This window comes from Zonotrichia albicollis, chromosome 3 (genome assembly GCF_047830755.1).
Source record: "Zonotrichia albicollis isolate bZonAlb1 chromosome 3, bZonAlb1.hap1, whole genome shotgun sequence".
Lineage (NCBI taxonomy): Eukaryota > Metazoa > Chordata > Aves > Passeriformes > Passerellidae > Zonotrichia > Zonotrichia albicollis.
In genome coordinates, this window is record NC_133821.1 from 82,829,276 (window position 1) to 82,841,793 (window position 12,518).

The following is a 12,518-nucleotide window of genomic DNA, read 5'->3' on the forward strand; positions in this document are numbered from 1 at the left end:
TTTTAAGTAGAGTCTCTTTTAATGATTCAAGACACATTTCCACTCTAATCCCCTACTCCCGTTTGGAAGGAAACAGATGAATGCGATGAAATGCAATGAAGATGATAAATTCATGCCACTCGAAAAGTGGCAAATGACATTTACTGGTCTCTCAGTTCCCATTTCATGATTGATATGGAACTATAAACAAGAAAATAAGTGCTGTTAAAAATCTTTCTATACAGTGGCAAGTAGGATTTTAATGGTGGCTTGCCTGTGCTTATTAACAAGCCATGGCAGTTGCTGCACACTGATCAGTAACTGCGTGAGAGCTCAGCCTACTGTGGAAGTCCTGAGTCTATGTACTTTCAATTTTAGAGCATAACCATCATACGCTCCACAAACCAATGAAATTTCTAATAATACAAACCAATGATGTGTTAAATTGAGACACTTCTAGCTTGAATGCCAAAAACTTCACTATGATTTAAAGGATCTGCGCTTACCTTTCTCTATCAATTTACTGTTAATTTGCTACCACTGGAGCAATTTACAAAAAGGAAAAAAAAAAAGGCAATATTTTATTTAATTTCTAATACCAATCCTGGTCATTTCCAATATACACTCAAATGCCATTTATTGTACAAAATGCAATATAGTCATTCAAGAGGAATAAGAGATGCAATGAGAAGTGCTGGGGGGAGCAGTAAAAAAGAAATCACTCTGCAAAATATCTGCATTTAGAAATAGGTGGCAATCCTCACTGCTCCCCTTAGAAGAGGCTGAGGCATTAACAGAAGTTCAGGTCATAAATGTTTGGCTGTTTCAATTATACCAGGCATTCTATATTTTGTTTATTATTTATTACACACTTTTACTGCTGTGCTGGTTATCATCAAATTGTAGCTTCACAGTTAATCTGTATCAAACAATATGTCAATGGCCTATGAAAATGTGGGGTTTTCTAAAGGTGCCTGCCACCTTATTTCACCCCAACTTCTCAAGACAGAACCTAACCATTTATTTATGATTCTGTTTGTACTTAACACCAAAATCAGACATACACCAGGTTTTTCCTCCCCCCAGGATCTTGTTCCCACTTCCTACTCAGATACTAAGATATATTGTAATGGCCTTGCATGAATCACATTGACGTCATGCAGGCTTAGTCCGTGGAATAATTATGAAAATAGTGTTCAATTTCTGTCTCCAGGGGCTCTCTAAAAGTCCCTTAAAATCTTTGCCACATCTTTACACAGGCAGATAATGGTAGGACAAGGGGGAATGGCTTCAAAATAAAAGTAGAGAGATTTAGATCAGATGTTAGGAAGAAATTCTTCCCTGTGAGGACAGTGAGACATTGGAGCAGGCTGACCAAAGAAGCTGAGGCTGCCCCATCCCTGGAAATGTTCAAGGCCAGGTTGGATGGGGCTTTGAGCAACCTGATCTAGTAGAAAGTGCCCCTGCCCACAGCTGGGGGCTTGGAACTTGATGTTCTTTAAGGTCTCTTCCACTCCACTCCCATTCTACGATTCTAACATCTTTCCCCTCTCCAACTGGCTTCTGGAGTAAGTAAAAGGTCACAGCTTCAAAAAGAATGGAAACTGCTCAGGGTGAATTTGGGCACCTTTAATACAGAACATTTAAAATTGGCTTTGCCATTAAACTACTGTTATGCCAGGTGAGATGTGGCCTTCAGCAAAGCAGGATACACTGAAACCACTGTAGTCCGCTGTGCAGCAGTTGCACTGCAGAGCAATTTCAGAAACTCCAAACTTTGCTGCTAGACAACAGCAGAGCACAGCCCAAGCCAAACCAATCCCTAGCAGAAACCTGGTGAACGCAGCAGCTCTACCAAGTACAGATCTGACCCTCGGGGTTCAGGTACAAGGTTAGAAATTGATATGGTAATTGTCTAACATCAGAGCCTGCAGTAAAAGCAGTTGCAACAATTAAATGTTAACTTTTTATATTGAAGGACAGCAGGAAAAATACCTCACCCATCATCATCTCCTCCTGCCCTCCAGCTGGCTCGGTATCATCACACCCCGACTACCTTGTTATGTGCCAAATTCAGTGCACAGTGGAGAGAAAGGGCAACCAAAGATCTCAGACCTCATTTGTGAGCAGAAGGCTCTAAGCACTCAGGTTGCCTTATGGACATAGTACTTAATAAGCTACCCTGCAATGCTGCTCCATGTGTCCTTGGTTCAACACCCACTCCCTGCACTGCTGGGAAGTCCATTAGAGCAGTACAATTTACTGCAAGAAGGAATCTGCAGGAACTGTGGCCCTGGACACAAAAGAGCAGAAGAGACTTTAAAATACATCCTGCTCTGCCCCAAAGTCAGTGTTAAGCATTTCACATGGCTACTGGAGGTGTTCTTAAATATGATTTTTGTCCTGTGGTTTACAAAATGATAGCACAACTTAAGATGGAAGGGTCACTTTAAGGCTGTTTGGTCCAGCCTCCTGCTTAAAGCAGGGCCAATCTCCAAGACAGATCAGGTTGCACAGGGGAGTCTGGAATATCTCCAAGGATGGAGATGCTACACCTTGTTTAGCCAGCCTGCTCCAGTATTAGACCACCTAATTTTCTTTTAAGCAACTGATTGAAATTTCCCTTGCTGCAGCTTGTGACTGTTGCCTCTTCTCCGCCTGCTGTGCTCCTCTGAGAAGAGTCTGCCCCTGCCAGACCCCTAAAAAACTCCCACGAGCCAGTCACCAACTTCATGCCATGACCACAATCATTCAAGACTTGTGCTCCAGTTAATTTTTCACCCACATTACAATATACCACCTACCCAAAATCTAGAAATAACAGCCCCAATTTGCATACAAGTGTATTATGGGAGACCTGTCAAAAGCCTTGCTTAGGTCACAGGGACTGTCTCTGCTCTCTCCTTGTCTGGTCCAGTGTTCTTCTACCATGGATACTAAGTTAATTCTCCAAACTCTGGCATTAGGAATGGAGCCAGGAAGACCTGAGAGCAGAGCTTTCTTGGATGTAGTGCCAGATACTCATGCACTGAGAGTATGTCCTTGTGTGAGAGTTTCTAGGGCAAAATCTGAGATTAGTCTGGGCTTGATGAGCTCCTTGATTTCTAAGAACAGAACACCATCTAAAGAGACAAAACTACTGGTGTTTATATCTAAGGAAAGGCACTATTTATCTGCTGCCTTCTGAACAGAAATAAGCACTAAGGGACACAAATCTTTCAGCAAATCACTTGAGTATGGGGTAATGTGGTGAAAGCCCTGTATCGCTTGGTCACATCTATGCCATGGGAAATGTGGGCACTAAGGCATAAACATCCTTTTTATCTTTTATCTCCACCATGCCATTTCTTTGGCACTGCTAAGGTGCAACCCCTGTGGGACTCTAGGGGAAAGCAGGGCTAGGACAGAGTTGGAGAAATCAAAACAAGAAAAAAAGGCATAACAGGCTATTTAAAACAAAGTAGTCTATGGCTATGAATGACAGGGATGAGTTTAGGTGACACTACCTGATCTTCCATGAGTTTTGGATGCTCCACAGTATAACTGAAGGCTCCCCTACTCCTTTCAAGAGGAGATACCTTTTGGTTTCCAATGCTATTTGCCACTTCTGCACACACTTCTATATTTATGCATGCAAATGTACCCTAATAAGCCACCCTTTTCTACAGCAGATATTCCTTCTTTGTCACTTATAAACTTGCAACTACCTAAGTATTGATTCCTGACCAATTTCTCACTATTATACACAACAGATGTGCTGCCTGTATTGCTTTTACCAACTGCCAAACTTTTCTCTGGAAACAAAAGGATTTAGAGACACAAATAACAGTCACTGGCTGCAAAGTCTTAACTGTACCTAATATTTTCTTGTCTTTCTTTTTTTTTTTTGAACATGAACAAATAACTTCTTACAGGCAGGGAGGTGATGCTGACTGCCTACTGTAAACTTTGATTCAACAAGTTTAACTGCATGCTCTGCCTCCAGCTAAATGGTGAGATTTTTTTCACAAGCTTCAGCATTCCAGATGTCAATGTTTGTGTTTCGACACACATTCTGACAGATGAAAGTTTAGTCACAGAAGAATAAACTTCTTAAATGGCTTTAGTTGTGTCATAAGCCACAAGATTTGCCACTAAAAAAGTTTCTCTTCTATAAAAATAATACCAATAAAAATGCTGAGAAACAAACTGTTGGTTGCAATACAGTTCAACATTTCTTTCAGTTTTTTTTTTTTTAAACTTAAAAGTGCTTTTCATTTGCAATGAAATTTTCAACCATCATACATCCCCCCAAAGTCATACAATCATTAAGGTTGGAAAACACCTGCAAGATGGAGTCCAGCCATTAACCCAGTTGTTTACCACTAAACCACATCCCCAAGTGCCACATCCAAGCACTTTCTGAACATTCCCAGGGATGGTGATTTCACCACTTCCATGGGCAGCCTACCCCAATCCCTAACCAAGCTTTAAGTGAATAAATTTTTTCCTAATACCCAATCTTAACCTTCTCTGGTGCAACCTGAGGCCATTTCCTCTCATCCTGTCACTTACTGTGGAGAAGAGACCAACACACACCTGGCTACGACCTCCTTCTAGGGAGCTGTAGATAAAGTCCCCCTGAGACTCCTTTTCTCCAAAATTTCAAAGTGACTTTGAAATAAGATCAGCCACACATATCACTGGAAAAAAAAATCTTAACATTTTTTAAAAGAGGAAAGAAAAGTCCTTATTTTCCAATGTCTTTTTGTGTTAACTTTTTTTGTTACCCCCTCTAAAGAAAGCTATGGAGGAACATGGGTGTCTTGCTCTAGCAGTGATAACTGTGATGCAGAAACAGAAAATATCCAGCACTTCAGCAGAAATACCCTGGGATGTTTTTTTGAATGCCTTTCACACCTGTTCCATCAAATACTTTTCATCCCGTTTAAAACAGTAAGCTTCCTTATAGCAGGTCTTGCTCCCTGCAGACAACCAACCTGTAGCTCTGCCATCCCTCCACTCTTCCACAAAACAACCTGGAGCTAAAAATTCTCTTGTTTTCTCATGGAGGTGAGAAAACTTCAGAACATAACTAGTTCCTAAATACCTTTAAGCTAGCTTTGAAGTAATCAGTCCTTACTAAACCTGTCTGTTCTAAAAGGTAAAAGCGAAAGCTAACACCAGCTCTGCACCTATTGAACTACATAAATTCTTTTAATCTTAATGACCGTAAATACAAACTATACACTGCCATGCCATCCTCTTCTCCATCACCACTTACACCTCTCTAGATGCTCTTCTTACCTTGATACACATCTCTTGAGCTCCTGTCTCCCTTCCTGTATTTAACAGCAGTGTCCATTGACCACCCCATCATGCCAATATATCCATAGAAAACTTCCGAACATTAGACACATTGCTATTGCTTGGACACTTTGCTTAAGTACTTTCTTGCCACTCATCATCTCTTGGTTTTTTTGGTGCATAAATCACATTTTCAGTTGGATCAAGGCAAAACTGTCCCAAGAACCACTGAGAAAACTGAGCATTCATGCCACAGACCAGGTTGTGTCTGTTCACTGGCACTGCTTAATGGCAAACATGCCACCTGCTCTCACTAAAGAAATACATTTACAAGTAGTCCCTACCCACAGGTTTTTACCATGAAACTGTTTTTTCCTACCACAGATACTCAACTGCAGCATCACTGTCATTTTCAAAAATGTAAGCTCTCAAAATGTTAGCTGCTGTTAAATTCTAAAAACGGTCTAAAGTAATAGCTGTGTTTGTAAAAGTTCATCTTCATTTATGGATTCTGAAAAAGGATGTGTAGGCTTCCAGCTGCCTGAAGTGACAAAAACCAAAATCCTGAAACAAACAGATCTGTGAATTCTCATTAGAGCCGCAAGAAGTGAAAGGACTGAGGTGTTGGCATATTTGAGGTCATAGAAGGCACAAAGGGAACACCCCATGAGCACAAGGACTGTTCAGACTCTGCAGAAGAAGCCCAGGGCTGAAGAAGCTGAAAGAGTTTTAATATGAGCAGCTGAAGACTTCCTGCACTGAGCCTGGCTGTGTCTTCCTAAGCTGGAAAGGCAGAAGGGCAGGCAGTTTATGCACTGTGCACCCAAAGACTAATTCAATGCCCCACATGCTTCCCCACAGCCATTTCAATGACTCCAAGGGAGCTATTTTGCCAAAAGTAATATGAGAATATTTTTATTTCAATAAAATGGCTACCTTGCCAGAATTAATTCCAGCACATGTTTCAGCAATTATAAAATCACTTAACTAATTATCTCAAATACCTTTTTGGCTATCTCTACTGTGATAAACACCTCAAACTAAATTATGCTGAATAAACTGCAGTGGGATTGTACAAAACCTTGGCTTTGGGAGAAACAGGATGGAAGTTAGTGCTTGGCACTTAATGTCATCAGCATTATAACAATTCAGCTAAAGTATATATAATTTTGTTGCTGACCTTACATTATTATATAATTAAGGTAATTTAAGTAATTACTTGCTAAAAAGACTAATTTTGTTCATCAACGTAAAGACTCTCAAAGCACAGCAATATGAGGGAATTAGATTCCAATACAGCAATTTGGGAAGAATTAGAACCTCCAGTGAATAAAGTGAAATGGGAGTAAGCAGTAAAAGGGAAGAAAGGACAGTAAAAGTTCAGGAAACTTGGTTACTACTCTGTATTTTGACACAGACATCCCCTGAAACTCCCAAGTACTCTAAACATAGTAAAAATTTTCTTGTCACATATAAAATATCCACCATGAGACTTGAAACTGTAAACTTAAATTTAATAAGGTGCTAAAACTCTCCCAAGCCAGACAAGCAAAAATATTTCCTTAGGGATGTCTATAATCAGAGTGATTCTGTGACTCTACTGAAGACAATTTTGTCTCTCCCCTTTAAAATATAATTATCCTAGAAGATGCCAACAAATTAACTCTTTAATTGAGCACACTGAGAATGCAGCAACCTCAGTTATTTCAAGCCATAAGCTCATCCATAAAAATATTCCACCTAATTCCTGCACAACAATGTAATTGTAAACCATAGAGCTTTTCCTCTATAGAAATGTCTTATTATAAATGATAATATAAATGATACACTGGTGTCTTTTGCAAACTTAACAAGAATTAAGAGGATGTAAAAAGAATGCTACATTTGAGAAACTTCAAGTGAAGCTTTTTGGATTAATGTCAATTCATTACCTCTTTTAGAGGTGACAACCTCCTTGTTTACCGGTGTTCAGACTCTTTTCAAACTTTTTTCTATCTCTCAACTTTGTAAAAAAAAATCCTGTAACAGAAAATAATATATCCAGCTTTAAACTTTGCTTGTGGTTTAACCTTGATGCTATTTTGAACTGGAAGATAGGTACCTGCTTTTATGACAGGACGAAGATTCTGTTACAAGTAATCAGTATTTTCTTTGTTTAATAACTAAGGGATTGCTTAAGTATATAACTGAGGAGTTAAATATTTGGCAGGGCTATGAAACATGTTAATTAAAATTTTAAGTTACATGAATCCTACAGAAGGATTTAATAGAAGAAGCTACATTTGAAGAGACTATTTTAGTACTTCAAGAAAGCATGCCATGCTAATAATATAAACTTTCAAAGTACTTTATCTGTAAAGCCAGGAGACTTTGATATACACAATCTATATTTTCTAATGCAAGTGAGAGAACTTTCAAACACTCCTATGAACGTCAAGCTTAAGAATTTATGGGACTGCAATGATATTGCAAAGGATATAGTTTTTCAAAACAAAATTTCAAAGGCATTACAGAACCTGGTGAATTAGGAATGGCAACTACTGTCCAGTTCAAATACATCACTGCAAACAGAGAAACTCACCACTGATCATATTTTTAAGATAGAAGAGGAAAAAGGAGGATCTCAAACAGCCCCCAAAGTATCCAGCTGCATTTTTGAAAACAAGCTGCACCTGGACTTAGACCTGAAGAAATGACAGCACTTGTAGAGTTTTACCTGTAATTGATACTGGTTTTAGTTGAGCATTTAAATGTTGCTGCAACTTGAGCTTTTTTAAAGGCTTCTTGCATTAACCCCCAAACAGCCAGACAATGAGAGCCAACAAGGGTAAGACAGAGTCCATGTGAGATCTAACTTGAGTTCAAGATGCTTGATTTTCATTAAACTTTCTGTCTCAAGTAATTACTTAAACAAACTGGAAGTTAAATGATATTGAGGTTTTAAGTGAAAACTTTCAGAGTTGCTTCATCAGGTCACAGAATTAAAGCTTTCCTCTCATTACAAATCTTCCTGTTTCTCACAAACATTTTCAGTTTTGCTAGTTCAGAAAAAAGACCTTTTTAAATAGACTTGTCATTAGAACTAACTGGGTTATCTATGATAATTATTTGTGCTGCACTTTACGATTTAATACCACTTTCCTCCACAATAAACACAGGTATGATTTGCGTGGGTGATGCAGTTCGCATCTTTCTGGGGGAATAACGGAACAAATGACAAGTTTTATTGCTTTTTTTTTGACACCTTTTTATATGAAGAAAGAAAAAAACCCATAGATTTGTGATTAATAGCTTTGTTTGCCTACTTCTGTCAGGTTTTCCTCCAGGGCATAATAAGAATCTTTACAGTATGACACTAAAAGGACTGTCATGTCCCCAAAATTGCATTGCATAAACAATCACATGTAATTCAGCTCATGGCTTCCTCAGAGGCTTCCTCAAAGGCTACATTATTTGGTTTCTGACTCCAAAATATCTTCTCTGTCATGTCTTCCAACACTAAAAATGATAAGAGGAGACTTTATCAAAGCATAGTGCTACCTTACAATGGGAAAAGCCTTTTAATTCTTTAACATAGGGGACAAAGACTGAGGGGATCCATTGGTTGGGAGCTGCAGAATGGTACATTCAGAGGGGAAATAAGATGAAGGTTTTGCAATTAGCTAACCCCTGGAACATACTGCCAAGGAACAAAGAGAACCGTGTTCTAATTCCATCATGAATTAGACTAAGAATGAAGGGTATTTTCAGGCCATGATCTTTGTCCATCATTAAGTATGGGATCTGTTCCAGGACCACTGGATCAAACACTTTCAGAAGGCCACAGGCATCACCTGCGGCCCCAAACTCTACAAATATATGGAGGAACTAAATCTCTTATATTTTGGCTGAATTGGTTATGAGGAAACAAAATGTGTCATAGACGGAAGAAACAGTCAATAGTAAAAGGAAAACAGCAGACTACTAACAAACACCATTGCCTGGCATGGAAAGAGATCATCTCTAAGTGCTTTTTATTGGAAAAATGGTGGATAAGTTTGGCTTTGGGCTAATAAAATACAGTGGAAAGTGACAGGTGTGAGGAGTAAAAAGTCTGGAGAGCTTAAAGCAAAGGAATACTGAGGAATTAACTTCTGATGTGGAAATAGTACCTTTTCCTTTGACCTCCAAATATTTTTTAGCAATTTTAACATTTATGTGAAACAGAACTTTGGTTATTTGTCTTTACTGTCTTCTTGTGAAGCAGTGTTGCTCAAATATTTCCTTGTGTATCAGTGTCATCACCCAAAGAATGTGCAAAGATCCTGGCTGAAAGATTCAGTCCTTTCATGCACAACTGAAGGACTGAAATGGTTTGAGAAGTACAACCAGGTCTAATGGCTCTGAGTTCCATGTCAGCCATCTACAAACACTTGTGTCCCAGTAAATGATAGGGAGCATTAAAGAGAAAATGAGAAAAATTGTGTAAAACTCAAGCAGTCCAGGTTTTCAATGTGAGCATTAATGTGCTCATCATTCTTCAGAATTGAGCCACTTTTCAAGGAAGTTCAAAAATAAAATATAGCAAGCAGGATGAAATATTTTCAGTCATGAAATATTTCCACTGCATCTTACAACCAGAGAATTCACTGGTTGAAAAATGTATTTCAAGGAGTAAAATATAATAATATGACAATGTGAGAAAATGATTGTTGTAAAGTGTTTACTCCCATCCCTGAGCATGCAGGCTCCTGCTGTCCTTGGTGGGGATAAATTTGACAACCACTCTAGCAAGTAATGTGAACAAAAGGTGTAAAGGTGTATCATATCCACCAGTGTGAAGAAACTGTCTTCACGACCCACAGCCACAATGTCTGCTGATGCTGATTTTTTCAGCTAATTCTGTATTCTCCAACTGATGCTAAACTTGTTTTTTCTGGAACTATTAGCATCCTCTCTACAGCTTCAAGGCTATTTCCTGAAACTGTCCTTTTTATAATATTAGTCTAGGAAGACTGGCATGAAATAAAACCCTGACAAGAAATCAAAGAGTAAGTTATTTCTAAAGGAATTTCCCTGGAGAATCAGGTCAAAAGCCTACTTCCAGCCTTGAACACTTGGAAGACATGAAAGCAAGCTTTGTTTTAGAAGCTCAGATGTCTACACACAAAGATGATAATTGTTTTCTCTTTTTTTCTGTTTATTGCTTTTGAAGAAATTCAGTTCGAGACCTGGGATGCATCAAAGGAAAATGTGTATTTGGATGAGCTTTGTTTGATGGCAGGAGCTTTCCTTGTTAAGTCATCAAAACAGCCTGGAATGAGAAGGTAGCAGAAGCTCTTCTGGAAAAAGAGTACCAAGCATCACTGAGGACAATCACGGGCACAGAAACTCGACTGCTTTCATGTTCTCTCCTTTTATGTGCACACAATTAGGGAGCTGGATGTCACATGTGTGAGGAGCCAAGGCATCTGATCCAAAACTCATCAAGTCAATATACACAAGCCCTTTGACTTCAGATGATCTTGGGATGAGCCCTCAAGGATTTTACGAGTCAGAGCTTTTCAGACTTCATTTGGATAACCTTCCAGGTGGGGGTGGTGGAGCGTGGTTTCAAAAGCAGACCTGAGCTCTGCGTATTGGTTGTGACTTGATCAGTCAGGGATGGCTTTTTTTGCATTCATTATTGCAGTGCAAAGCCCTTTATGGGAATACCAGCATGTACTCACCTAACTAAATCCTTACTGCAGCAGTCTAGAATACTGATAATGTGTTTCTGTGTTACAAAAGACATCCATGGCTTTTGTTCCATTACAGCCTATGGATATTGCCCATGGAGTGAACAGGGACATGCTGCCTATGACCTCACTGCCATTATTCAGAAGGATTGGGTTATTTCCCGATCCTCTTTAGTCTTATGTGCCTTGTGCATTAAAACAGACAAAAATCAAACCAACCAAACAAACAACCCCCCCAGCTGAATAATCCAACCACTAACTCAAAGCTGCACAGAACATTTCTCTCTGCTGCAATCAAACCTAAGCCAGTTCAGCTTGCACCAGTCCATTTCAGGGACATGTAATGAAAATGCAAAGGTGTCCTTCAGATTGTGCAGGCAGAAGGCCCAGGCTGGAGGTGCCTTTCCCGTGAAGGCATGGTGTCACAGAACTCTGTGTTTCATGCAACATTCTTATTTTTATTATTTTGTTTTTGCTTTTGAGAGATAATCTCCATTATCACATTAATTCCTGTTCAACACTTTTTAATGCATGTATTATTTATCTTCAGAAGATCCTTTATGCTCTTGTGTGAGTTTCAATTGTTATGGCTGGTTTTAATTTCCTTTAAGGCCCTTGGCCACTTTTTCTGTTGCAGTATGTCTGGTTCCACTTAATAGAAGCTTTGTTATGCAGATACATGAAGCTTCTGTGCCCCACCTTTGAACTTCTGAATAAACTGCACCACTTCATCAGATGTATTTTATCCAGTCAAATACAAAGGACATGACAGAGCCTAAAGCATGGGCAAAGTCATGCTTAACTCTAGCATGTATGAAAAAAAGAATTTAATGTGGGATAGGTGTCAGGCAATTTAATTTTCAATTTATTTTTCCTTTTGTCTGATTCGGATGCTGATCTGTATTGGTGGTGACGTATATACATCTATCATGTGGTTGTGCATCTGGCCCAGATAAATCTTCTTATATCCAAAAATCTTCATCAGAGGCACACTGTAAATAACAAAATTCTAAAGCAAAGGAAGATGCTTCTCAAACTCAAGTCAGTCTCAGAGGATTTGATCTCAAGACTGCTTCTGACGAATGCTGATTTCTGAACATTAGATATTCAAGCAAATGGTACTGTTTGACAATACCAGTAGTAATTTCAAGTGTTTTCTCCTGTGTAATTTTTTTTTCACAGTTTATCATATCAAAACAGTTTGAAGAGAGAGAATAGCCATGACTTTTCCATTTAACCAAACCCTTGTTTTCTCTCATTTATTTGTTGCCTCTAATCATGACACAATGAAGTCAAGTATTTGGGTAAAGGCCCTTCCTTTCATTGTGTGTAACATCATTAGGGACTGTGTGATTTGGATTTCCATGTCTGAATAGAAATAATTAGAAAATATGATTTACACTTTTTATTTTGTCTGGGAAAGCTGTTGGGATAAATTCTCCCTTGCTCTTTGTGTGGTGAGAAAAATTAAATTGGGTAAAGGGCTCAAAGGCAGTTTAGAAAGCTGTATCTAAACTTCCATTTAGCTCCAATCCC

General features: G+C 38.9%; 1 protein-coding gene across 4 annotated transcripts in view; it reads right to left on the reverse strand.

Annotated features, from left to right (window-relative positions):
- KLHL29 (kelch like family member 29) overlaps nt 1–12,518 on the reverse strand; it is a 388,622-nt gene that overhangs the window by 158,902 nt on the left and 217,202 nt on the right. The gene's annotated exons all lie outside the window — the stretch shown is intronic.